The sequence below is a fragment of the Ursus arctos genome, unplaced genomic scaffold (assembly GCF_023065955.2).
Source record: "Ursus arctos isolate Adak ecotype North America unplaced genomic scaffold, UrsArc2.0 scaffold_31, whole genome shotgun sequence".
NCBI lineage: Eukaryota > Metazoa > Chordata > Mammalia > Carnivora > Ursidae > Ursus > Ursus arctos.
Window position 1 is genome coordinate 6,100,624 of NW_026622997.1, and position 27,076 is coordinate 6,127,699.

The 27,076-nt window shown below is 38.1% G+C and overlaps 1 long non-coding RNA gene across 1 annotated transcript; it reads right to left on the minus strand.

Annotated features, from left to right (window-relative positions):
- Positions 1-1,551: 1,551 nt before the first annotated feature.
- LOC125283580 (uncharacterized) lies at positions 1,552-26,771 on the minus strand. The gene is made up of 3 exons (XR_007191501.2): positions 26,635-26,771; positions 6,263-6,358; positions 1,552-5,251 (listed from the first exon to the last, which is right to left on the minus strand). It is a non-coding gene; the product is annotated as an uncharacterized LOC125283580 (long non-coding RNA).
- Positions 26,772-27,076: the final 305 nt, after the last annotated feature.

The following is a 27,076-nucleotide window of genomic DNA, read 5'->3' on the forward strand; positions in this document are numbered from 1 at the left end:
CAGAGGACAATGATAGAAGTCTTGTTTTCATTACACCTCAGAAATAGAAAACAAAGAAATATAGGTATAGAAAGTATGGACGTCCTCAAATATGGACGGCCGGTGTGGTTTCGTCCCATTGGAGCCACCTGACTCCATTTCAGAGTCTCTACCATCATCTGTCTAGATCTATCATCTGTAAACTGAAGACCCCAATGTTAATCTCACATATCTCTACTAAGCTGCAAAGCCCTATATCCAATTAGCTTCCAGACAACTCCAGTTACATGTCACAAACAGTGCAAATTCAATATATCCAAAATTGAGCTCATTATCTTGCAGTCCAAATACGCTCTTTCTGTGGTACCCCCTATGCCAGGAAATAGCCCAGGTACTCTCACAGCCATTATAGCTGAAGACCCAGGGTCACCTTTGATCCCTCTCTCCCTCCCTCCACATCCAATCAGCCATCAAGTTCTGCCAGTTCCATCTTTGTATATTTCCCGATTTCATCTCTGCCTCTCCCTCTCTCCATTCCCAGTTCCACTCTTAGTTCATCATTATTTTTATATCAAATAAACCAAGTCTCCTTGTCATTCTCCCTGTAGTCTTGTTCTGACATAATTCTCTTTCCATACTGCATCCAGAATGATCTGTATATTTCATTTGGTTCTGTCACCTCACTGGCAGAAAGCTTTAACTTTTTCTCTAGACATTTCTGTGTAAAGTTGAAAAGTCTTCACATGACATACAAGGTCCTTCAGGATCTGTCACCTTCCTTTTTTAACAATTATTTTGTTCCTCTTTTATTGAGGTCTTTTTTTAAAGATTTTATTTATTTATTTGAGAGAGAGAGAGAGAACACAAGAAAGAGAGAGCGTGAGCAGTGAGAAGGGGCAGAGGGAGAGGAAGAAGTAGATTCCCCGCTGAGCAGGGAGCCCAACACAGGGCTCCACCCCAGGACCCTGGGATCATGACCTGAGCTGAAGGCAGATGCTTAACTGACTGAGCCGCCCAGATGACCCTTTTTACTGAGACATTTATATAAAGTGTACAAATCATAAATACATTGCTGGAAAACTTTTACATAAGCATGTACCTGCATAAGAACCATCCAGATCAAGATACAGAACTTTATTAAGTTTTTTATTTTAATTTCAGTATAGTTAACATACAGTGTTCTATTAGTTTCAGGATTACAATATAGTGATTCAACAATTCTATACATTACTCAGTGCTCATCACGATAACCCCCATTACTTATTTCATTCATTCCCCCACCCACCTCCCCTCTGGTGACCATCAGAGGGTCAAAAAAACCCAATAAACTGGTGATCCCAGTTTGTTTTCTATAGTTAAGAGCCTGTTTCTTGGTTTATCTCTCTTTTTTCTTTTGCTCATTTGTTTTGTTTCTTAAATTCCACATGTAAATGAAATCATAAGGTTTTTGTCTTGACTGGCTCATGTTGCTTAGCATAATACTCTCTAGCTCCATCCATGTCATTGCAAATGGCAAGATTTCATTCTTTTTTATGGCTGAATAATAATCCATTCTATATCTATATATGTGTGTGTGTGTGTGTGTGTGTACATATATCGATATATACACACACCACCTCTTCTTCATCCATTCATCTATCAATGGACATTTGGGTTGCTTCCATAACTTGGCAATGTAAATAATGCTACTACAACACAGGGGTGCACGTATCCCTTTGATTTAGTGTTTTCGTATTTTGTGGGTAAATACCCAGTAGTGCAATTATTGGATCATAAGGTAGTTCTATTTTTAACTTTTTGAGAAACCTCCATACTGTTTTCCACAATGGCAGCACCAGTTTGCATTCCCACCAACAGCGTACCATTACCACATCCTCACCAACACCTGTCGTTTCTTGTGTTGTTGAGTTTAGTCATTCTGACAGGTGTGAGAGATATCTCATTACAGTTTTGATTACATTTCCCTGATGATCAGTGATGTTGAGTCTCTTTTAATGTGTCCGTTGGTCATCTGGATGTCTTCTTTGGAGAAATGTCTGTTCATGTCTTATGTCTACTTTTTAATTTGATTACTTTGGTTGTTGACTTGTATCTTTTTTATATTTTGAGTATTAACTTTTTATCAGATATGCGATTTGCAAATATCTTCTTGCATTCTGCAGGTTGCCCCTTAGTTTTGTTGATGGTTTCCTTTGCTATGCAGAAGCTTTTTATTTTGATGTAGTCCCAATAGTCTATTTTTGCTTTTATTTCCCTTGCCTCAGGGAACATAGCTAGAAAATTGTTGCTACTGCCGATGTCAGAGAAATTACTGCCTGTGCTCTCTTCTGGGGTTTTTATGATTTCAAGTCTCACTTTTATATCTTTACTCTATTTTGAGTTTATTTTCATGTGTGGTGGAAGAAAGTGATACACTTTCTTTTGCATGCAGCTGACCAGTTTTCCTGAAACCATTTGTTGAAAACACTTTTTCCCATTGCATATTACTTCCTCCTTTGCTGAAGATTAGTTGACCATAGAGTTGAGGGTCCATTTCTAGGTTCTCTATTCTGTTCCATTGATTTGTACGTCTATTTTTTGTGCCAGTACCATACTGTTTTGATTACCACAGCTCTGTAGCATAACTGGAAATCTGGAATTATGTTACCACCAATTTTTCTTTTTTAAAATTTCTTTGGCTATTCAGGGTCTTTCATGGTTCCATACAAATTTCATAGTTGTTTGTTCTAGTTCTGTGAAAAACATTGCTAGTATTTTGATAAGGATTTCATTGAATCTATAGATTACTCGGCAGTATAGACATTTTAACAGTATTCTTCCAACCAATAAGCATGGAATGTCTTTCCATTTCTTTGTGTCATCTTGAATTTCCTTCACCAATGTTTTATAGTTTTCAGACTACAGGTCTTTTACCTCTTTGATTAAGTTTATTTCTAAGTATTTTATTATTTTTGGTACAGTTGTAAATGGTATTCTTTTCTTAGTTTCTCTTTCTGCTGCTTCATTATTAGTGTATAGAAATGAAACAGGTTTTTGTTCATTGATTTTATAACCTGTAATTATTCTGAATTCATTTATCAGTCCTAGTAGTTTTTCATGGAGCCTGCCGGTTTTCTCTATGTAGTAACATATTATCTGCAATAGTGAAAGTTTTACTTCTTTCTTACTGGTTAGATGCCTTTTACTTCTTTTCATTTTCTGATTACTGTGGCTAGGACTTCCAGTACTGTGTGGAATAAAAGTGGTGGCAGTGGACATCCTTCTTGTTCCTGTCCTTACGGGAAAAGTTCTCAGGTTTTCCCCCTTGGGGATGATGTTTACTGTGCTTTTTTCATATAAGGTCTTTATTATGGTGAAGTATGTTCTTTTTAGACCTACTTTGTTAAGGGTTTTTATTACGAATGGATGCTGTAATTTGTCAAATGTTTTTTTCTGCTTCTATTGAAATGATCATATGGTTTTTATCCTTTCTCTTAATGATGTGATGTATCACATTGATTGATTTATGAATATTAAACCACCTTCACATCCCAGGAATAAATCCCTTTTGATGGTGGTGAATGATTAGTGCTGGCTTCAGTTTGCTAGTATTTTGCTGAGAATTTTTGCATCTATGTTCATCAGAGATATGGGTCTGTAGCTCTCTTTTTTAGTGGTGTCTTTATTTGGCTTTGGTATGAGGGTAATATTGGCCTCATAGAATGAATTCGGAAGTTTTCCTTCCTCTTCTTCTTTGTTGAGTAGTTTGAGAAGAATAGGCTTTAACTCTTTCTTAAATGTTTGGTAGAATTTCTCTGTGAAGCCATCTGGTCCTAAACTTTTGTTGCTTGGGAGTTTTTCATTACTGATTCAATTTCATTGCCAGTAACTGGTCTGTTCAAAATTTCTATTTCTTCCTGCTTCAGTTTTGGTAGGTTACATGTTTCTAGAAATGTATTCATTTCTTCTAGGTTGTCCAATTTTTAGCATATATTTTTCTTAATATTCTGTTGTAATTGTTTATATTTCTGTGGTGTGGGTTGTTTTTCTCCTCTTTCATTTGTGATTTTGATTTGAGTCCTCTCTCTTGTTCTCTCTTTTGTTTTTTGTTTTGTTTCGTTTTATGAATCTGGCTAGAGAGATTTTTCAGTTTTGTTGATCTTTTCAAGGAACCATCTCCTGTTCCTCAAAAAGTCAAAAATAGAACTACCCTATGATTCAGCAATCACATTACAAGGTATTTACCCCCAAAATACAAAAATACTACTTTAAAAGGATACATGGACCTCCTTGGGTTGACTGTTAGGGGATCTCTGCACCCCCTGGATTTGGATATCAGTTTCCTCCCCCAGATTAGGGAAGTTTTCAGCTATTGTTTCTTCAAGTAAAATTTCCACTACCCCCCTTTCTCTCTCTTCTTCTTCTGAGATCCCTATAATGCAAATATTATTATGGTTGATGGGGTCACTGGGTTCCCTAAGTCTATTCTTATTTTGCATAAGTCTTTTTTCTCTCATTTGCTCAACTTGATTACTTTCCATTATTCTGTCTTCCAGATCATCAATTCATTCCTCTGTTTCCTCTAACCTGCTATTTATTCCATCAAATGTATTTTTATTTCATTTATTGTGTTCTTCATCTCTGATTGATTCTTTTTTTGTCTCTTTGTTAAGGGTCTTAGTGATGTCTTCCACTTTTTTCTCAAGTCCATTGAGTGTTTTTATGATCATTACTTTACAGTCTCTACCTCGCATATTACTTATATCTTTTTTGCTTAGGTCTCTTGCTGTGGTTTTGTCTTGTTCTTTCATTCGGGACATATACCTCTGTCCCCTTATTTTGTCTGTCTTTGTCTGTTCTGTGTGTTAGGAAAGTCAGCTACATCTCCTCTTGAAGGTAATGGTTTTATGAAGAAGACATCCTGTAGTACCCTGCAGTGCAGTGTCCTCTGTTCCCCAGGACCTGGCACTTCAGAGAATATCTCCCATGTGTGTTGCAGGTGCCCTGCTGTTCAGTACTGGCTGCTTTTTCCTTCAGTCCAGTTGTCTGCAGAAGATCTCTTTCCCTATTATGGACAGTGTTTGGTCCCAGGCAGGCGTGGGACACATCTTAACAAGGTGTGTGCTGGTCTGCTTGGAGATGATAACTACTGTGCCACAGCATCACTGGAACTGAGGTCCTGTGAAATGCACAGGTCAGGAGAAGAGGTCTTCTGGGGTTTGTGCAGGTCTTCTGGGGGAGGGGGCTTGCAGCACCAGGACTGAGGCTAGTGTGCCTGAGAAGGGTGGATCTGCTGAAGTACAGGGTGGATAAGGGTAAGAAAGTTAGGTAGTGAGTATTGGTGCCCTGCTGGTTCCTGCAGGTGGCCCTGTGCTTATGCTGAGGGGCAGGAGACAGAAATGGTGCCTGTCAGCTCTTTAATTCCTGGAGGGGTTTCCCCATGATCCCCACCTCTCCAGGCCATGAGTAAATAACTCTCCCTCCTATCTCCCCCCAGTGTTTTTCAAAAGGTTGCTTCCATACTCTATCTCCACTGATGTTTTTTGTGTTGTCTCTTTAAGTGTGAGGACTCCACTTCTAAAGCCCTTGGAGCTTTCTCAGAGTCAAGCCTGGCAATTTTTTAAAATTCCAGGCTTTAAGTCCCACTGGTTGTTAAGAATTCATGGGATTCAGCCCCTCTTACTTTCAAAACCAAATGCTATGGACATTTGTCTTCCTGTGGGCTCCCAGATATGATAGCCAGTTTTTCATTCTTCTCCATGCCCCTGACTGCCTCCCCACTATGGGCAGTGAAGATCCATTTCACTCCAAAACAGCATCTTCACCCTTCCTACCTTCTTCAGTGTGGTCTGTTCTCTATTTTCAGTTGTAGAGTTTGCTCTGCCTGTCTATGGGTTGTTTTCTGGGCTATTTATGCTGATGTCAGTGTTATCTGTGGGTTGAGGTGAGCTTAGGGTCCTCTTACTCCATCACCTCCCCAGCCCCTGAGATCAATCTATCACCTTCTTATCTCGCCATTCTTTACCCTTGTCATTCCTACCTTTTCCTTCTATAATCTAGTTAAAGCAAACTTCATACCTTATTTGAAATAGTCTGTACTCTCATCTCTATCATTTTTCTAAAGGCTATCCTTTTAAAAATAAACAAAAAGGCTACACAAATGTTTTCACACCTTTCATACTCTTTTCCTGCTAACTCCTCTCTACTCCTATTTCTGGTACAGTCTCTTCTAGGGAATTTGGATTCGGCTTCCATCTTTGGTTCTTCCATGGTGCCCTGTGCTTACCTTTGTCACGGTACTTACCATACTGTGTTATGACCATCTTCTTAACTATGGTGTATGCTTCTAAAGGACAGGAAGGTGTTGTATTCAGTTTGTATCTTTGTCACCTATTGTAATCTATAAAGCAATAGATGGTCATTAAAAGTTTATAGAATAAATTAACTTAGAAAAAGAAAAGAAAGGAAAAAGGCCTTCTATATGCTGAAAAAAGTTTTTTTTCAGACACATTTTTATAATTGGAGGACAAAGATGATCTGTTACTTTTTGAATTCAAGACTTCAATGGGGGAACTAAGAGGAATAAAGAGAGTCCTGATTTTAAAAATTTAAGTGAAATAAATATCAAAGTGAAATATTTAATTGCCCAAAGAGACAAATGGGTTCCTCGGCTGATAGATAATTGATTTACTGATTGATTTATAGATAGATGATAGATAAATAGATAGATAAGTAGATAGATATAGATAGATGATAGAAAGACAGATAATAGATAAGTAGATAAATATATAGATAAAGTAGATAGATGATAGATTGATAGATGATATAAATAGATATAAATATAGGTGATTGATATAAATATAGATATAGATAGGAAGGAAGGAAGGAAGGAAGGAAGCAGGGAAGATAGGGACACCATACATCTTTGATGGTGAAGTTGCAGCAGTAAGGGTCTGTAGAACAATAAATGGAGGCAAAAAGCATGAGTAATGGAAAGGTGGAGGCCAATGGAGTGTCAGAGGAGTCACCCCATGCCCCAAAAGGAAGTTATAGTCTGATCCCACAGATGCATGGCAAAATCTGTGGGAGACCAACCCCCTGGCACAAAAGCTGGAAAGAGGAAAAGAGAAACTAAACAAGAACTAAATAAGTGGGGAGAACAGAAGGTGGGAAGCATGAAGATAGAGAGCAAGAGCAGCAGAGCAGAGAGAAAATGTACAATCCCACTGAACCTGGAGAAAATAATGCATCAGTACCAAAAATATAGAAGTGAAAACAGCACTAAATTCAAGGCGTATACTTCTGGCTATGATGGAGTAACATAGATTCGATTCACCCTCCTGCCTTAAACAAGAAAATGGAAAATTTTAAATATGATTTTCAGACATCGGACAACAAGAAGCACCAATTATTCTTGAGAGAAGAGAAACAAAGAAAGTGGACCCTGGGATTGCTCCAGCTTATGGATTGGCCAGAGTTCTAAGTTAAGTTACTGTACAGGAAGAGAGAACCTAAACAAAGCCTGGCATTCTCCTTAAGTCAAGTAGACATAGTTGAGAATTCAGGGACGTCAAGGGGGCTAAATTTGCAGAATAAAGGAATGGAGAAGAGGAAGCTTCACAGAAAAGAAAGAGCTACACAGAGAAACTACACAGGGCGATAACTTCAGAGATTTGAAGAAAATTCCTTCCTACTCTTCAGAGGTATACTGATAAGCACATGGATGTGAAGAAACAGTCTGAAGTGAGATGGAGAAGCACCAGAAATGAGTAGGCAGAACAATCCCTGTGTTCCCATGGGGCAAGGGATAGCTGATGTTCTCACAACCAGAGTATAAAAACCTTGTAATACATGGTGAATGGTGCATTGGGTATACTCAGAGAGGGGAAAAAATCTCTAAATCAAAGTTTTCTCTGGTACCCCCTAACCAAGACTGAAAGCAAACTTCAAAGGGAAAGCTCTAGTCCCACCTAACAAAGTTTGAAAGCAAGCTTCAACTGTTTCCAATTTACTCTGCCCCAGAACAAAGCCCAAGAAAATTTAAAAGGAAAAAAGTACCCAACACCCAACAAGATAAAAATTACAATGTCTGACAGCCACTAAAAAATTACTGAACATGGCAAGTAGCAGGGAAATATATTCCATAACTGGGCGGGGGGGGGGGGGGGAGCAGATTGATCAATATAAACAGATCCAGAAACACCATAGATGAAAGAATTAGCAGACAGAGACATTAAAGCAGTTATAAGTGTCTTCCATACATTCAGGAAAGTAGAGAAGAGATTTAACATATTAAAGGGCCACATAGAGGGTATAAAAAATAGCTCTAAATTTGGGAGAGGAGCGCCTCAACGTCTTAGGTATCTCTATAGTATGTGAGAGGGAATCAAGAATATCCACTTGTATTATCTAGAACAATCATAGCATTTGTTGTCCAAACAAGTACACTTTAGAGAGTGAAAGGAGCAAAATTAATAGTTACCTCAGAAACATGAGCATAAATTGAGACTACCCAGGATTAGTTGTGACATATGCTGAGGAAAGGATTGTCTCCCAAAGCTTAGCAAGATTAAACTCAGGGCGATAAAGTGTGTAATACATGACCATTAAAACCAGTTGACAACATAAAGTTCCTCTACTTGAAGAGATGACCTTCAGCTTTTTTTGGAAATCTCAACCATCCCAACTAATGCATGCCATAAATCTGTCTGAAATTAATTTGCCTTCTGTAAGCCTCTCCACTCTGCTCATTACTGACTTTTTAAAGTGTTTATCTTCAGTTAGTTATCATACAGTGTAATATTACTTTCAGGTGTACAATACAGTGATTCAATACTTCCATACAACACCCAGTGCGCATCACAACAAGTGAACTCCTTAATCCCCATTATATATATATATACACACTACATCTTCTTTATCCACTCTTCAGTTGATGGACACTTGGGCTGTTTCTGTAATTTAGCTATTGTAGATAATGCTGCTATAAACATTGGAGTGCATGTATCCTTTTAAATTAGTATTTTTTATACATTTTTTAAAATTTAAATTCAATTAGCCAGGGCACCTGGGTGGTTCAGTCAGTTAAGCATCTGCCTTCAGCTCAGGTCGTGATCTCAGGGTCTTGGGATCAAGCCCCAAGTCAGGCTCCTGCCTTGGTGGGGAGTCTGCTTCTCCCTCTCCCTCTGCCCTTCCCCCTGCTCATGCTCTCTCACTCTCTATCTCAAATAAATAAATAAAAATCTTCAAAAAATAATAAATTGTTAGCCAACGTATAGTTTAGTTTCATTAGTGTCAGATGTACAGTTCAGTAATTTATCAGTTGCGTATAACACCCAGTGCTCATCACATCAGGTGCCCTCCTTAATGCCCATCACCCAATTACCCCAACCCCCCACCTACCTCCCCTCCAGCAACCCTCAGTTTGTTTTCTATGGTTAAGAGTCTCTCATGGTTTGTCTCACTCTCTGATTACTTTCCTTTCAGTTTTCCCTCCCTTCCCCTATGATCCTCTGCACTGTCTCTTATATTCCACATATGAGTGAAACCATATGATAATTGTCTTTCTCTGATTGACTTATTTCGCTCAGTGTAATACCCTCCAGTTTCATCCATGTCAATGCAAATGGTAGGTATTCATCCTTTCTGATGGCTGAGTAATATTCCATTATATATATAATTTTTATATATGTATGTGTGTGTATATATATATAGATAGATAGATGTAGATATAGATATATATGTATATATTTCACATCTTCTTTATTCATTCCTCTGTTGACGGACATCTGGGCCCTTTCCATAGTTTGGCTATTGTGGACATTGCTCTATAAACATTGGTGTGTGGATGTCTCTTCGGATCACTACATTTGTATCATTGGGGTAAATACCTAGTAGTGCAATTGCACTCAACACCCAAACAATGAATAATCCAGTCAAGAAATGGGAAGAAGACATGAACAGACATTTCTCCAAAGAAGACATACAAATGGTCGACAGACACAGGAAAAAGTGCTCAACATCACTTGACATCAGGGAAATACAAATCAAAACCACAATGAGATACCACCTCACACCAGTGAGAATGGCTAAAATTAAATTAGTATTTTTGTACTTTTTGGGTAAACATCAAGTATGATTTCTGGATCATAGAGTAGTTCTATTTTTAACTTTTTGAGAAACCTCCATACTCTTTTCTACAATGGCTGCACCAGTTTACATTCCCACCAACAGTGCAAGAGGGTTCCTCTTTCTCCACATCCTTTCCAACACCTCTTGCTTCTTGTGCTGCTGATTTTAGCCATTCTGGCCGGGATGAGGTAATACCCCATTGTAGTTTTGAATTGTATTTCCCTCATAATGAGTGCACTGAGCATCTTTTCATGTGTCTGTTGACCATATGTGTATCTTTGGAAAAATATCTTTTCATGTCTTCTGCCCACTTTTAATTGGATTATTTCTTTTTGGAGTGTTGAGTTTTATAAGTTCTTTACATATTTTGGGTATTAACCCTTTATCAGATATGTCATTTGCAAATATTCTCCCATTTTGTAGGTTGCCTTTTAGTTTTGTTAATTGTTTCCTTCACTGTGCAGAAGCTTTTTATTTTGATGAGGGAGCATACCTCAACATAATAAAAGCCATATATGAAAAACTCACAGCTAATATCATCCTCAATGGGGAAAAACTGAAAGTCTTAGAAGTCCTAACCACAGCAATCAGGCAAAAAAAAAAAAAAAAAGAAAGAAATAAAAGGCATCCAAATCAGCAAGGAAGAAGCAAAACTCTCACTATTTGCAGATGACATGATATTCTATATAGAAAACCCAAAAGCCTCCACCAAAAAACAAGAAAGAAAGAAAATGCTATTTTTTATTTGATTATTTGTTTCTCATGTATTGAGTTTGAGAAGTTCTTTATAGATCTTGGATACCAGCCTTCTATCTGTAGTGTCATTTACAAATATCTTCTCCCACTCCATGGGTTGCCTCTTTGTTTTGTTGACTGTTTCCTTTGCTGTGCAGAAGCTTTTTATCTTGATGAAGTCCCAAAAGTTCATTTTTTCTTTTGTTTCCCTTGCCTTTGGAGACGTGAAAGAAGTTGTTGTGGCCCATGTCAAAGAGGTTACAGCCTATGTTCTCCTCTATGATTTTGATGGATTCCTGTCTCACATCGAGGTCTTTCATCCATTTGGAGTTTATCTTTGTGTATGGTGTGAGACAGTAGTCAAGTTTCATTCTTCCGTATATAGCTGTCCAATTTTCCCAGCACCATTTATTGAAGAGACTCTTTTTTCCACTGGATGTTTTTTCCTGTTTTGTCAAAGATTAGTTGCCCATAAAGCCGAGGGTTCATTTCTGGGTTCTCTATTCTGTTCCATTGGTCTATGTGTCTGTTTTTGTGCCAGTACTGTGCTGTCTTGGTGATCACAACTTTGTAATATAGCTTGAAATAATCAAATCAAAAAATGGGCAGAACATATGAACAGACACTTTTCCAATGAAGACACACAAATGGCTAACAGACACATGAAAAAATGTTCAAAATCATTAGCCATCAGGGAAATTAAAATCAAAACCACATTGAGATACCACCTTACACCAGTTAGAATGGCAAAAATTGACAAGGCAAGAAACAACAAATGTTGGAGAGGATGTGGAGAAAGGGGATCCCTCCTACATTGTTGGTGGGAATGCAAGTTGGTACAGCCACTTCGGAAAACAGTGTGGAGGTCCCTCAAAAAGTTAAAAATAAAGCTACCCTATGGCCCAGCAATTGCACTACTGGGTATTTACCCCAAAGATACAGACATAGTGAAGAGAAGGGCCATATGCACCCCAATGTTCATAGCAGCATTGTCCACAATAGCTAAACTGTGGAAGGAGCTAAGATGCCCTTCAACAGACAAATGGATAAAGAAGATGTGGTCCATATATACAATGGAATATTATTCAGCCATCAGAAAGAATGATTACCCAACATTTGCAGCAACATGGATGGGACTGGAGGAGATTATGCTAAGTGAAATAAGTCAAGCAGAGAAAGACAATTATCATATGGTTTCACTCATTTATGGAACATAAGAAATAGCAGGAAGATTGGTAGGAGAAGGAAGGGAAAAATGAAGGGGGGTAAACAGAAGGGGGAATGAACCATGAGAGACTATGGACTCTGGGAAACAAACTGAGGGCTTCAGAGGGGAAGGAGGTGGGGGATGGCCTAGCCCTGTGATGGGTATTAAAGAGGGCACATATTGCATGGAGCACTGGATGTTATACGCAAACAATGAATCATGGAACGCTACATCAAAAACTAATAATGTACTGTACGGTGACTAACATAACATAATAAAAAATTAAAAAAAGAAAGAAAGAAGGAAAACTAGAGCTGATACACGAATTAAACGAAGTTGCAGGATACAAAATCGATGTAGAGAAATCCGTCACATTTCTATCTACCAATAATGAAGCATCAGAAACAGAAATTAAGGAATCAGTTCCATTTACAGTTGCACCAAAAAATATAAGATACCTAGGAATAAACTTACCAAAGAGGTGAAAGACCTGTACTGTGAAAACAAAACATTGATGAAAGAAATTCAAGGTGACAGAAAGAAATGGAAAGACATTCCATGCTCATGGACTGGAAGAACAAATATTGTTAAAATGTTTATCCAACCCAAAGCAATCTACACATTTAATGCAATCCCTAACAAAATACCAACAGCATTTTTCATAGAGCTAGAACAAACAATCCTAAAATTTGTATGGAACCACAGAAGACCCCCAATAGCCAAAGCAACCTTGCAAGAGAAAGCAAAGCCGAAGACATCACAATTCTGGACTTCAAGCTATATTACAAAGCTGTAGTCATCAAAACAATACGGTACTGGCACAAAAATAGATACATAGATCAGTAGAACAGAATAGAAAATCCAGAAATGAACCTACAACTATATGGTCAATTAATCTTTGACAAAAGAAGAAAGCATATCCAATAGGAAAAAGACAGTGTCTTTGAGAAATTGTATTGAGAAAACTGGACAGCAACATGCAAAAGAAAGAAAGTGGACCACTTTCTTATACCATACATGAAGAAAAATTCAAAATGGATTAAATACCTTAATGTGAAACCTGAAACCATAAAAATCCTAGAACACAAGCAGTTACTTCTTTGACATCAGCTGCAGCAACTTCTTTCTAGATACGTGTCCTTGGGCAAGGAAAACAAAAGCAAAAATAAACTATTGGGACTCCAAGACTGACTCTGACCTCTCTACTGCGTTGTGTCTAACTCTTCCACTACAGTTCCAGGTTCAGATATGGTCCTTCCTCTGATCGAGCTTAGCCAACCCAAGTCTCTGTCTCACAGGACACTGCTGTTCACTACTCGACAGGAGCTAAGATAAACGAGTTTTGAAAGAGTGAAGGAGCTCTTCGGTAAGACCATTATATCCTAAGTGCTACCTTTTGGAGGAAATGCCTTAGAGCGGGAGTGCCAACAATGGCGATGTCAGGCATTCTCTGAGGGGAGATGAAACTGGCCTTTCAGGACAGCCCTCAAGTCATACAGTGTTGGTATCTTCCTTTTGACTAACTATTAGCAAATCCCCTATCAATACTCTAAATTATTTGCCCAAGTAAGTCAAAATATTAGCAGTTGCCAAAGAGAAAGAATCTCTTTCAAGGTAAGAATCAAGTGTCATGAAACAAAGTTTCAATACACTGGTGAGAAACTTCAATCCAAGGCCGTAGTGTGAGAAGGCACTGGGTGGGTTGATGACTGGAGTGTCTCCCTTTATTTCAATGAGCCTCTGTTCCCGTGACTAATTAGATTATCACAGATCCTGACTTCATGTTATGACTTGATTGAAATCTAAACCTAAACCTGTCCTGGAGCATGTGATGAAGCAGAAGAGCCTGGAGCTCGGTTGTCACCACCTTTTCAAATACAGGCATCTTAATTAAAAAATTATAAGCTAGACTTTTGCCAAGGAGTCAGATAAAGCATCAAAAAAGTGTCTTTCAGTTCAAGTTCCAGGGTTGGGGGATGGGGTGGAAAAATCACCAAAAGGAGGCTCCTGAGACCTGGAGTGAAGACTGACCAAAGGTGAAGCATGTCCCCTGCCAGGAAAACTTTACCATTTTGAAGAGGAATTGCACTATACTGATGAACATGTGTGAAAACAAGCTCTTTTCTCCACTCCCAAAGCTTGCCTCCAAAAGCAGGCCTGTCCCAGCATGTGGGAAAAAACATACAAAGCATGCTGAGCTCAGATATGAATCTGAATGCTCTGGAAAATAGCCAAAAAAGTGGCATCTTGTCAGCCACTGACAATACCTTAGATGCCTCTGTTCCTTTCAGGTAAATGAGAACTAGAACTCAGCCCCGGCTCCCAGCAGAAAATGGTTTGACCCAGGGAGCATCCAGTGGTCTAGAGCCTGGTAATAGATGCGGGGAAAAAGGTCAGATTTGTTAGTAGCAGATACCGTCTTGGAATGACAAAACTGACAAACACCAACCCTGCAGCCAAGAGAAAAACTATTCCTTCCCTAGTAATAGACTGACAGCAACCCGACAGTCTGCAAACACGTGCGCATTTGAATCAACAGATTTTTGTAACATGTCTCATTAACAGCTAAAGGTTGTCAGTGAAGGCTGGAATATTAAGAAGATAAATGGCTGGATTTAGTTTATCTTGGGTGCTCTCAATTTTTACTTCCTCTGTCTTTCCCTGTAAGGACTGACCACATCCTGGAACTTAAGGGACCTAAGCAGAACCAGGGACAACCAGCAGATGACATTCAATGAGGATTCACCCCAGCCTCCCTTCAGTTTGGTCCCCAAAATTCGTTCTTTTCAAAGATTCAGACATACAAGCTTCTCCACTTAGAATGAGCTTATTTAGGATATTTAAGTCCATAAGGTAAACCCAGAACATTTTTTCCTTGGGCAACAATTTCACCAGAAGATTTAGAGGAAGAAGGAATTAATTTTGTATTTGGTTTAAGAACAAGTCTAAGGTTTTTTATATAAAAGTATGAATGACTTATACATAATTTGCAAGAAATTTGAATTTGGACATTAGATTCCAGGGTATTTTACTTTGTGGTCAGTCTTGTGGGGTATTTTCTCCAGCCCTCCTGTTGTACTAGTCCTATCTTTTCATTTAGGTCCAGAAGTCTGAAATACATCACTCTAGATGAATAGAACTGCCCTGGATAGCTCCTGCTCCTGGTTCATTGCTCATTTTTCTTCAGAAATTTCAGAGAAACCTGTAAGAATCAAGCATCGTTAACAATGACCAAATATGGATGGATGAGAAGTACCCATCAGCATGGGTTTATCAATTTCTTACCAGAAGGTTTCCCAGTTATGGTATGGAGGGGTCTTGATGGTAAATTAAATTAAAGATCAGGCAGTCATGACTCTGGATGCCCACAGGTTGCCACACTTGATAAGATGTAGAGCAGATGGCAGAGAAAAATTCAGACTGAAGATTCTTCCCCTGGGTGTCCCCTGGGCCAAACTGCAGCAGAACCAGCAACTAGCAAGTATAGCAAAGTGGCCACTGCCTGGAACTGTTTCCCAGGATGCCCAGCAGGTCAGACAATCTCTAAGGACTGGCCGAAGGCCAAGGACGACACCCACCCACCCCAGGTATTCTCACAGCTCTTCACAGTGCCCTGGCATTCCTATTGCCCTGGCCTCCCAACCCCGTCTATCTGGGACCACATTCCTGAAACAGGAGGGCAGAAGGAAAGGTTGCCTTTTGCTTATGCCTTCTTTCCCCTTTTATCTACATCCTCCTATTATTTCCTTTCTTGGCTTCTTCCCAAAATTTGTTTCTTTGGGTATAAATTCAGAAACAACAAACTGTATCGTGTAACTATAAGAAATCTACATGTAAATCTTCCATTTGGCTAAGGGAGAGAGAGATCGAAGTGTTTGGTTTTTCCATTTCCCATTATCATGTGCACAAAGGTATATGTGTGTGTGTGCATGTGGGTAGGTGGTGTGTGTCCGTGTGTACTCACTACTCTTCAATAGGCATTCAAGGAGCATCTACTCTGTGTAAGGTGTGCATAAGGATGTGTGGTGTGCGAGTACATACATATTCAAAGTTCATGAATTCTGTCTGGCATGCCTTCCCCGTATATACAGATAACTTCCTCACCTCCTTGACGTCTGTTTAAATCAGTTTTCCCCAATTTCCACTCAACTTTTTCTTTTTCCATAACGCTGCCAACCTTTTAATCTACTATAAAATGCACTCATTTCATTTGTCTGTTGTCTATTGTTTTAATTCTCCTTAGTGAAATTCATATTCTATGAGGATAGAATAGGGATCTTTCTTTTGTTCACCAAATTATTCACCTAAAACAGGGTCTAGAGCATGTCAGAAAACTTATGTTGAAAAAATTAGTTTTATATCTTACTCTCTAAAACATTATTTCCATAAATGAAACCCAGTTATCTCTTTGATCATTATATTTTTAGAATAAATAAATGGTATATTGTAAGAATGGGGAGTGTGAGAAGCTAATTTTAAGGAAGAAAATAACTAAGATTTTAAGGTTTTATCAGTGAATATGTAGAAGTCCTGAACTTCTTTGGGTTTTTGGCATCTTGACATTGTTTCCCAGAGCCAATAATTTGTTGTCCCGGTAGGAAGGCCCCACCTTTTTTTTTTTTTTTTTATTAGCCATGTAACAACATCATCAGCTTGACATCCACACATTTCTTTTCATCCAGTCTCAATGAGGTAGTTTCCCATCTGGCCAAAATAGGGGCTCAGCTGAAAATGAGCTGGCCAAGATTCAATCAAGATAAGATAAAAGTGTGTGCTTGAGCGAAGGAAAACACTTGAAGAGCCATGGGAGAAATCTTTTCCATATGTTGATGGGATGTATTTAATCCTTGCCACTGATAGTGACCATTGTCTCTCAGGGAGGCAGCAAGACCCAAGGAGATGACACTAGATTAGAAATCAGGACTCCTGGGTTCCAGCGTTGGCTCTCTCACTAACCACCTGGAGAAGAAGGCATATTGGAGAAGGTTTCACTTTCTTCATCTGTAAAATGGCAGGGTTAGAATAGGTCATCTCCAGGGTTCTTTCACCTCTAATTTAATGTTTCTCCAGGCATCTCTGGGGATTTCTAAGGTCACCTGGATACCACCTTATTCTGGTGCCGAGATTGCTAACTCTTCTAACAAATGCTTGTCTGGGTGAACTCTCAATTTAATTAACCAGAACCATTATTGATGAACTGAGGCTGTGTGTTCAGAGCAATTGCCAAGAAAATAAGACACAACCAGTCTCCATATGCTGCAGAAGTCTGTGAAGTCCCCAGTCTTGCTTTGCAATGTCCAAAGAAGCATGGGCACCACACTTCCAAGAGGGGTCAGGTAAGATTGTCTACTGGACAATTCCTCAATTCTATCTGCAGAGAATGAAGCGTCACACAAACTTTCCCAAAAATAAAATAAAATAAAATTTTTTTCAAAGGACTCTGATTGGCCAACCAAATACCAGACAATTTGTTTATAAGTAGAGAAAGTACAACTGAGTTAGCCAGAGCCTTGGGAGAAATCCACTCAGAACGAACCTTGATTAAAAACTATCTGGAAGAAGAGCCAAGAACATTTTGACCAAAGAAGAAAGAGAAGGCATGCCCCATCAGCTACCAATACTGTAAAGGTGCAATAATCAAGACAGCATGATACTGGAGTAAGAATCAATGACAAATCAATTGAATAGAATAAAATATAAAATCAGACCCAAATACATACATATATATGATAGTTTCACATATAATAAATCGGAAATGTATCATTTAACAAAGGACTCTGTTCTTAACATCATACACCAAAACAAATTTCAAATGAATTACAGAATTACATACTGAAAATTACCAATTAAAAAACTAGAAAATAATATAGCTAAATACTTATCTGATCATTAGCAGACACAGTGCTAAGAGGCATATGCATAAATATATATATGTATACATATATACAAATATATACAAATCTACATATATATGCACATATGTATATATAATAAAATATGTAACATTATATATATGTATATAAATATATAATAAAGGAAAGGTCAATGTGCAGGACTATGAAAATTTGAGATTATTTATATAAAAAAAGCATTAATGAAATTAAAAGATGAACAATAAACTAGAAGGAGAGAACTTAAAACAATTGAGAGGCAAATCATTAAAATAATACACAAAGCTCTTTTTTTATAATAATTTTTTATTATGTTATGTTAGTCACCATACAGTATATCCTTAGTTTTTGATGTAATGTTCCATGATTCATTATTTGCGTGTAACACCCAGTGCTCCATGCAATAAGTGCCCTCCTTAATACCCATCACTGGCCTATCCCAGTCCCCCACCCCCCTCCCCTCTGAAACCCTCAGTTTGTTTCCCAGAGTCTACAGTCTCTCATAGTTCATTCCCCCTTCTGTTTACCCCCCCTTCATTCTTCCCTTCCTTCTCTTACTGATCTTCCTGCTATTTCTTATGTTCCATAAATGAGTGAAACCATATGATAATAATACACAAAGCTCTTAATCAGTTTGCATTTCTAGCTGTGTGAGTTTGCATGGGTCATTTAATCTTCATAAACTTGTATCATTTTAATAAGGATAACAATTGAATATATCTCATAAGATTGTGAGGATTAAAAGAGCTAATACATGACAGCACTAGCACAGTGAAAGATACACAGTAAAAGCTTACTAAATGTTCACTGTCATTATACCACTATTATTTTTAAGATATTATCATAAATAATATTAAATATTTATATTGATAAATAGCAAATAAATTGTTACTATTAAATACAACTGAATTATGAATAAAAACTTAAAAAGCTGGTTCATTCAAACCAGAATACAAATGGAAACAAATGAATAGAAAACTTATCACCTAGTGAAACAGACATGTTAAAACAATAATATGTTTAAATGACAATTTACAGAGTATGCAGAAGAATTCTCATACCCTGTTGGTGAAAGTGTAAATTAGTATAATCTTCCTGGAGGGCAATTTATCAAAATGTATCAAAACTTATTAAATTATATAAAATGATATTTATATAGTTTGATCTAATAATGCTACTTCTAGAATTTTATCTAATGAAACACTCAGTTATCTGCCAAAGAAAGATGTATATCAAGATTATTCATCATAATAGCAAACACCGGAAACGACTTAAGGTCTAATAAAAGAATGCTGGGGCACCTGGGTGGCTCAGTTGGTTAAGCATTTGAGTCTTGATTTCAGCTCAGATCATGATCTCAGGGTGGTAGGATTGAGCCCCACATCAAGCCCTGCGTCAGGCTCCATGCTTAGCAGGGAGTCTGCTCGAGGTTCTCTCCCTCTCTCTCTGCCTTGCTCACACACATGCTCTCTCTCTCTCTAAAATAAATAAATAGATAAATCTTAAAACACACACACACACAATCTCTATTCCACCCATGTAATGGAATTCCATTTAGCAACTGAAAATCAAATTGTAGAAAATATTTACAAGCACAGAAAAATGTTCAAAATACTTATTCAAAGGGGAAAAAAGTTATCTCTGTTCTATATTTCATCTCAATTTTGTAAAAACATTTTTAAAAATACACAGACCTATATAAATAAATGTACATATATACATGTTCACATATATATCTGAAACAGAAATACACTTTCTATTTAGATGGTGAAAATGCTATACATTTTTTATATTTTCTTTGTGTCTTTATTTTCCAAAATTTCTATTTATGTGTATTACTTATTTTCTTATTAGAAAAAAATGCAACATATATTTTAATAGCTCCTGAGAACATTTTCATTCTTATCTCGTATTATTTTCCAAGCTAATATTTTTATCTCAAATTGGAAATCAAGAAGGTCCATCAATCACTCAGTTAAGGGGGTGCCTGTGTAGCTCAGCTGGTTAAGTGTCCGACTCTTGACTTTGGCTCAGGTCATGATCTCAAGGTAATAAGATGGAGCCCGAGGCAGACTCCATGCTCGGCATGGAGCCTGCTTAAGATTCTCTCCTTCCCTCTCTCTTATCCCTACATCTTTTCTCTCAATCTCTCTTTCTTAAAAAAAAAACAAAAAACATTCAGTTGAGGGTCTTATTTCCACCCAACCTATGGTGTGAGTCCCTCTCTCGTGTAAGTTATTTCTAGACCCACACAATCACGCTGGCCACCTCTGCTAGTTCCCTTTTCCCTTTTTGGGAAGTAGAGGCATATGCAATTATGGAGCGGAATTTGGAGCCTCGTATTCCTGGGATAGGATTCCACCTTCCTGACTCCCTTGACCTTGGGCTTAGTGTTGTGAATGATGCATGTGCTTGGGAAGAACCCTGAGAATTTCCATACAAGATAAAGAGCTTGTGATGTAAAGTCAACCTAGGGAATCTGGATTTTCTTCTATGATCAGCTGGAGCTAAAGGAAGTTTTTAATGCAGTATAATTTTTTGCTTAGCAAAGTATCTCTACCAGATATTTGGAAAAAAAAAAAAAAGACAGAAATGGGAGGAGAAAAATGATGACTGCTCAATAGTTTGGGAAAGATAAGGATGGATCCAAGATGCCATAAGTAAAGAACTGATGTTAGATTAGTGTGTGTGAGTATGAGTGTTTGCTTGGATGTGAAAGGAGAGAGAGAGGAACCGATGATGAGTCTTGGATTTCCTGTGAAGGAAATTATTGGGCTGTGAGTACTACCTACCCACTAACTACTCTCCCTAACTTCCTTAGTCACAGAGCCCCAATTTCATGCAGGGTATCAATATGTCCAGCTAAAAGATTACATTTCTCAGCCTCTCTTGCAACTCAGTGTTACCATGAATATTGTTAATCAAATGTAAGTGGATCTAATAATGAGTTTCTTCCTCTCCTTCCTCCTTCCTCCTTCCTCTTCCCTCCTTCTCCCTCCCCCTCCCCTTTCTTCTTCTTCTTCTTCTTCTTCTTCTTCTTCTTTTCTTCTTCATTTTTTTATTTAAATTCAAGTTAGTTAACATATAGTGTATTATTAGTTTCAAGGTAGAGTTCAATGATGCATCAGTTGCATATAACACCTGGTGCTCATTAAATCAAGTGCCCTCCTTAATGCCCTTCAACTAATTACCCTGTCCCCCCACCTACCTCCCCTCCAGTTTGTTCCCTATAGTTAAAAGTGTCTTATGGTTTTCCTCTCCCTGTTATTTGTCTGTCTTTATTTTTCTTTCCCTTCCCCTATGTTCATCTGTTTTGTTTCTTAAATTCCACACATGAGTGAAATCGTATGGTATTTGTTTTTCCCTGACTGACTTATTTCGCTTAGCATAATACCCTCTAGTTCCAGCCACGTTGTTGCAAATGGCAAGAGTTCACTCTTTTTGATGGTTGAATAATATTCCACTATTTATATATACCACATCTTCTTTATCCACTCACGTGTCAATGGACATCTGGGCTCTCTGTATAGTTTGGCTATTGTGGACATTGCTGCTATAAACATTGGGGGTGCCTGTGCCCCTTCGAATCATTGTTTGTATCCTTTGGCTAAATACCTAGTAGTGCAATTGCTGGATCATAGGGTGGCTCTATTTTTTAACTTTTTAAGGAACCTCCATACTGTTTTCCAGAGTGACTGCACCAGTTTGCATTCCCACCAACAGTGTAAGAGGGTTCCCCTTTCTCTGCATCCTCACCAACATCTGTTGTTAGTCCTGAGTTGTTAATTTCAGCCATTCTGACTGGTGTGAGGTGGCATCTCATTGTGATTTTGATTTGAATTTCCCTGATGTTTAGCATTTTTTTAATGTATCTATTAGCCATCGTATATACCATATCTTCTTTATCTAATCGTCCATCTGTGGACATCTGGGCACTTTCCATATTTTGGCAATTGTGGACATTGCTGCTATAAACATTGGAGTGCATGCATCCCTTCAAATCACTATTTTTGTATCTTTTGGATAAATACCTAATAGTGCAATTACTGGGTTATAGGGTAGTTTTATTTTTAACTTTTTAACTTTTTGAGGAAACTTCATACTGTTTTCCAGAGTGGCTGCACCAGTCTGCATTCCCACAAACAGTGTAAGAATGTTCCTCTAGGAGAATTTCTTAAAAGGACAATTGGTCCTTTTAGTGCGCAATTGGTGCACATTTCTGGTCCCTCTACTCCTTTCTCCTACATCCTACTTGGAACCTGGATGTGATGTCCAGAGCTCCAATAGCCATCTTGGATTATGAGAAAATATTGTAATGGAATCCAGATTTTTAAGAGTGATGGGACAGAAAAATAGAAGTACATTGATTTACTTAAGACCACTATACTTCCATTCAAGCCCTGTGCTGCCTTTATCCAAATGTCCTTTATATGCCATGTTTTATTTAAGACAACTTATTTGTCTTCTTTTAAGTGTTTAATTAGTCATCATTAACTAATATAAAGAACATAGGAAGTAGGCAAATTTAGGCAGATTTAGGATTTGTGTAATGTTATATTTGAGGCACTCATATGATACCCTATTAGACTTATCCAGAAAGCAGTTGAAAATATGAAGTATTGGTTACAATTGAAATTTTAAACAAGATCATATCAGCTAGAGATGGTGTATGCGGAAGAAGAAACAGTTTAACCAACATTGCATTATACGCTGGAGATCACCTGGAGATCACCAACATTGCATTATAATTCTAAAAATGTATTCCTCTAATAAGAGAGCTTCAAAATACATGAAGTAAAACTGCAAGGATAAACAGACAAATTTACAATTATACTTGGAGATTTCAGCACTGCTCTCAATAATCGGTAGAACAAGTAAACAGAAAAGCAGTAAGGACACAGAGGATTTGAGTAACAGTGTCAACCAACTACCTAATTGATATTTATAAAACACTCCACTTCAACAGAGTACACATTTTTCAAGTGCACACAGAACATTTACCCTGATAAACCATATTTTGAGCCATAAAATAAGTCTCAAACGAAATACGCAATGGAATTAAATAATGAAAAAAATAATGGAAACATATCCGGAAAGTGACCAAAGATTTGGAAACATGTTAACATATGCTTAAATAATCCATGGATCAAAGAGAGAGAGAGAGAATTAGAAAGTCTTTTGAAATGAATAAAAATAAAAACACATTTTAGAAATTGTAGGATGCAGATAAAGCAGTATTTAGAGGAATGTTTGTATTACAAAAATGCCTATCTTAGAAAGAAGAAAGGTCTCAAATAAAAAATCTCAGCCTCCTACCTAAAATAGTAGAAAAAGAAGAGAAATGAAACTCAGAACAAGCAGAAGAAAGGAAATAATAAAGATCACAGAGGAAATGAATGAAATAGGAAACAGAAAGTGATAGGAAACAAAATCAATGAAACAAAAAGATTGTTTCTTGAGAACCTCATCAGTCAGGTCTGATATGTCTCCTCCTCAGCAAATGCTCTCCTTAACACTTAAAGTAAAGCAGGTGTCCTCCTACTCTTATTCTTCCTCTAATTTCCTATTCTTTTGTTTTTTATCATATATTTTAATTTGTAATTTTATTGTCATTGGTTTCTTTAAGATTTGTCTCCCTCATACTCTAGACTTCAGGAGGGCAGGAACCATATCCAGTTTTCTCATTACTATATACCCAGCATCTAGGACAGCTTTTGATACATGGTAGGTATTCAATAAATACTAATAAATCAATGACAGGAGAGTAATTGTGAAATGATGAGAGCTTGAAGAAGAAGAAGGGGAAAAAGAAGAAGAGGAGAGGAGGAAAAGGGGGAAGGAGAAGGGGAAGAAGAGGAGGGAAGAGGAGGAAAAGGAGGCTGAGGAAGAGGAAGGGGGAAGGGAGGAAAGAGTGGGAGGAGGGGGAGGAGGAGGAGGAAGAGGAGGAGAAGAAGTAATGAATTAACATGCATAGAGGAAAATGAGGCTCAAAGGAGTAGCATTTTTCACACTTTCAAAGTCAATAGTCAAGAATGACCTTCTTTAAGAGGTGAGGACTGATTGTCCTTAAAATACACATCAATATAGGTAAGTAGATGGGATGAGAAATGGAAAAGAGAATCTAGTTACATAGAACAATATAAAAAAGTTTAAGAGGAATAAAAGAAAATGACCCATTTGAGAATATGCCGGTAATTGGACATGGCCAGAGCACAGAATGTTGGAAGGAGAAATAAAAAAAGATGTGGACCAGGTGGTGTAGCTGAGATTCTGATCCGTATGCTCTGATAAGGAGTTTGGACTTCACCTAGTAGGTCTTTGGAGTCTCTGAAAAATTTTAAGCAAGGAGTGACTTGAGCAAATTTCTGTTCTAGAAAGCTGATTCTGACATTCTGTGGAGAATAGCTTGGAAGAAAGGAGGAAGTGTGGAAAGGAAGAAGAGAGAGTTTGACCGAGGCATGACAATTGAGCAAAAAGACAGAAGTTAGTGAGAGTTTTGAATTGGGAAATGGGTGCCATGAGGGAAAGTCTAGGTTGACTCCCAATTACTGAGCTTAGCCAACAGAGAAAATGGTGTACAAATCAATAAAATAAGAAAAATAGGAGAAGACTTTGCAGGAGCAGCATACAATGAATATCCTTTGGGCAAGATCAAATGCTTCATTCTCCATTTTAGAGCCAACTACCTTCATTCTGCCCAGTGGCATTCAGTTAATTAATATATAGTGTTATCATTAGTTTCCGATGTAGTGTTCAATAATTTATTAGTTGCACATAATACCCAGTGCTCATCACATCATGTGCCCTCCTTAATGCCCATCACCCAGTTACACCATCCCCCACCCACCTCCCCTCCAGCAACCCTGTTTCCTATAGTTTAGAGTCTCTTATGGTTTTTCTCACTCTCTGATTTCATCTTATTTTATTTTTCCCTCCCTTCCTCTATGTTCCTCTGTTCTGTTTCTTAAATTCCACATACGAGTGAAATCATACGATAATTGTCTTTCTCTGACTTTTTTCACTTAGCATAATACCCTCTAGTTCCATCTAGTTCCATCCACACCATTGCAAATGGTAGGATTTCATTTTTTGATGGCTGAGTAATATTCTATTGTATATATGTATATATCACACCTTCTTTTCCATTCATCTGATTGACCAATGGCACTACTAAGGCACCCTATCTGACCTTACCTAGACCACCTGACCCTCTCACCAGACCAAAACTCACCTCTTTCTAGGTGTCGTTCCTTTCAGACTCAGAAATCTACTAACTGGCAATGAAATAACTGGATAAATGACCCAAGGCAACACGTCCAGGTATTATCAGCCCCAGGTTTCAACTGGGACCTAGTTAAAAAATAAGCATGTTAAGTAAAATTAGTTTGGTTTGTTGGGGCTACCCAACTATAACTGTTTTTTAAAGTTTACTTACATTAATATTTTTTATGTAATAAATAAAAATCTAAAATGAAAAGCATGATGGCAGGAAATAACAAAAATTAAAAGCTGTATAATAATGACAATTTTTTTAAAAGAAGGACTTTCAGGGGCACCTGGGTGGCTCAGTCAGTTAAGGGTCTGCCTTCGGCTCAGGTCGTGATCCTGAAGTCCCAGGACTGAGCCCCACGTCAGGCTCCCTGCTCAGTGGGGTGTCTGCTTCTCCTTCTCCCTCTCCCTCTGCCCCTCCCCCTGCCTGCTTGGGCTAGCTCTCTCGCTCTCACTCTCTGTCTCAAATAAATAAATAAAATCTTAAAAAGAAACGAAAAGAAAAGAAGGACTTTCAATAGTGAAGCTATAGAAACCATGTGGGAGATATCAGAGCTGTTCCAGACATAGACTGTTTCCTCTCCTGGCTCCTAAAGTCAAAGAACAGAAGTCTAGTGTCCTGATCACTGTAGTGACTAAATTAACAGGATGTCTCTGGCCTCAAAACATACTGAAGATTATATCCCAACACCGCCACTTCTGAACTCTGCGACCTTAGTATCTGTTTTGTTGTGCCTGTTTCCTTTGCAGTTATTATCTGCAAAACAATGATAATAATTTCTACCTCATTAAGATTACATGAGACTGTACAGAAAGCACCTGTAAATGTTAGCTATTTTTAGCAGACTTCCAGGGAGTATGTGTGCATTTTCATGATTTTCTGTATTTATATGGTTAATGTCCTCATGTTATCATAGGCTGACAACCGTCACATTTCTTTGTCTCATCCTCAAAGAGTTGGAGACAGGGTGAGCTCCTGAGCGAACACCACAATCCCTAAGAAGCAGGAAGTAAACAATGTGAAACACAAATAGAATCCAACGCCATGTAAACAACCGCACAAAACTCACAAAGTCTTTGGTGATCCTTGTAAAGACAACAGGAACAATAATTACGACAGCGAAGCAACAATTATGGCAATTAAGTTTAATGGAGATAATTAAGCCAACTTAAATGAGCATTCTTGAGCTATCTTGCTTACTTCTTCCACTTACTGTTCTTAAAATTCAGAAAAGCAAAGCAAACATAAAAGCCAAAGTTTTCCTCCAGAAGTTTTAGGGAGAAACCACCAAAGCCGCAGAAGTACTGCCTGTGCCCACAAACCCTTCTAAGGGGGTACAGCACTAAAGATGGGGAGATGGGTCAAGAACTGGATACTGGTTGTTCACATGGGGCTCCTAGGCAGGTCAGGCATCTTTTAATAGTTTCCTTGTTTTCTCATACCTGGAGAGCTACACAGGAACTGCAGCGCCGAGGTCTCTGACAGTGACCATGGGGTATCTAGCAGGGTAAAGACCTTTCTGCTTCATCTCCCCTTCTCCTTCTCAGCAGATGCTCTTCTGAAGCTGTGCCTGCTTTACAAGCACCTGGGTGGAGAAGAGAAAGAAGCCTCCGTGTTTACAGCTTGAAAGAAAGATAACGAAGACCAACCTATCTCAAATGACAATCAAGCTGGCGTTGATGAGGCTTAGGGGAAAACATGGAAATACATACATGCAAAAGGAAGGAAAACAGTATCTATTATCTCGAACACTTCCCCACCTCACTTCCCGAGTCCTGCTCATGCTTGAAAATAGTCAAATAGGATGCCTAGCTACACCGGGGATAGAGGGTCGTGGAAAAAGCAAGGACTCAGATTGCCTGCGTCCAAATCATGACTCTGTCA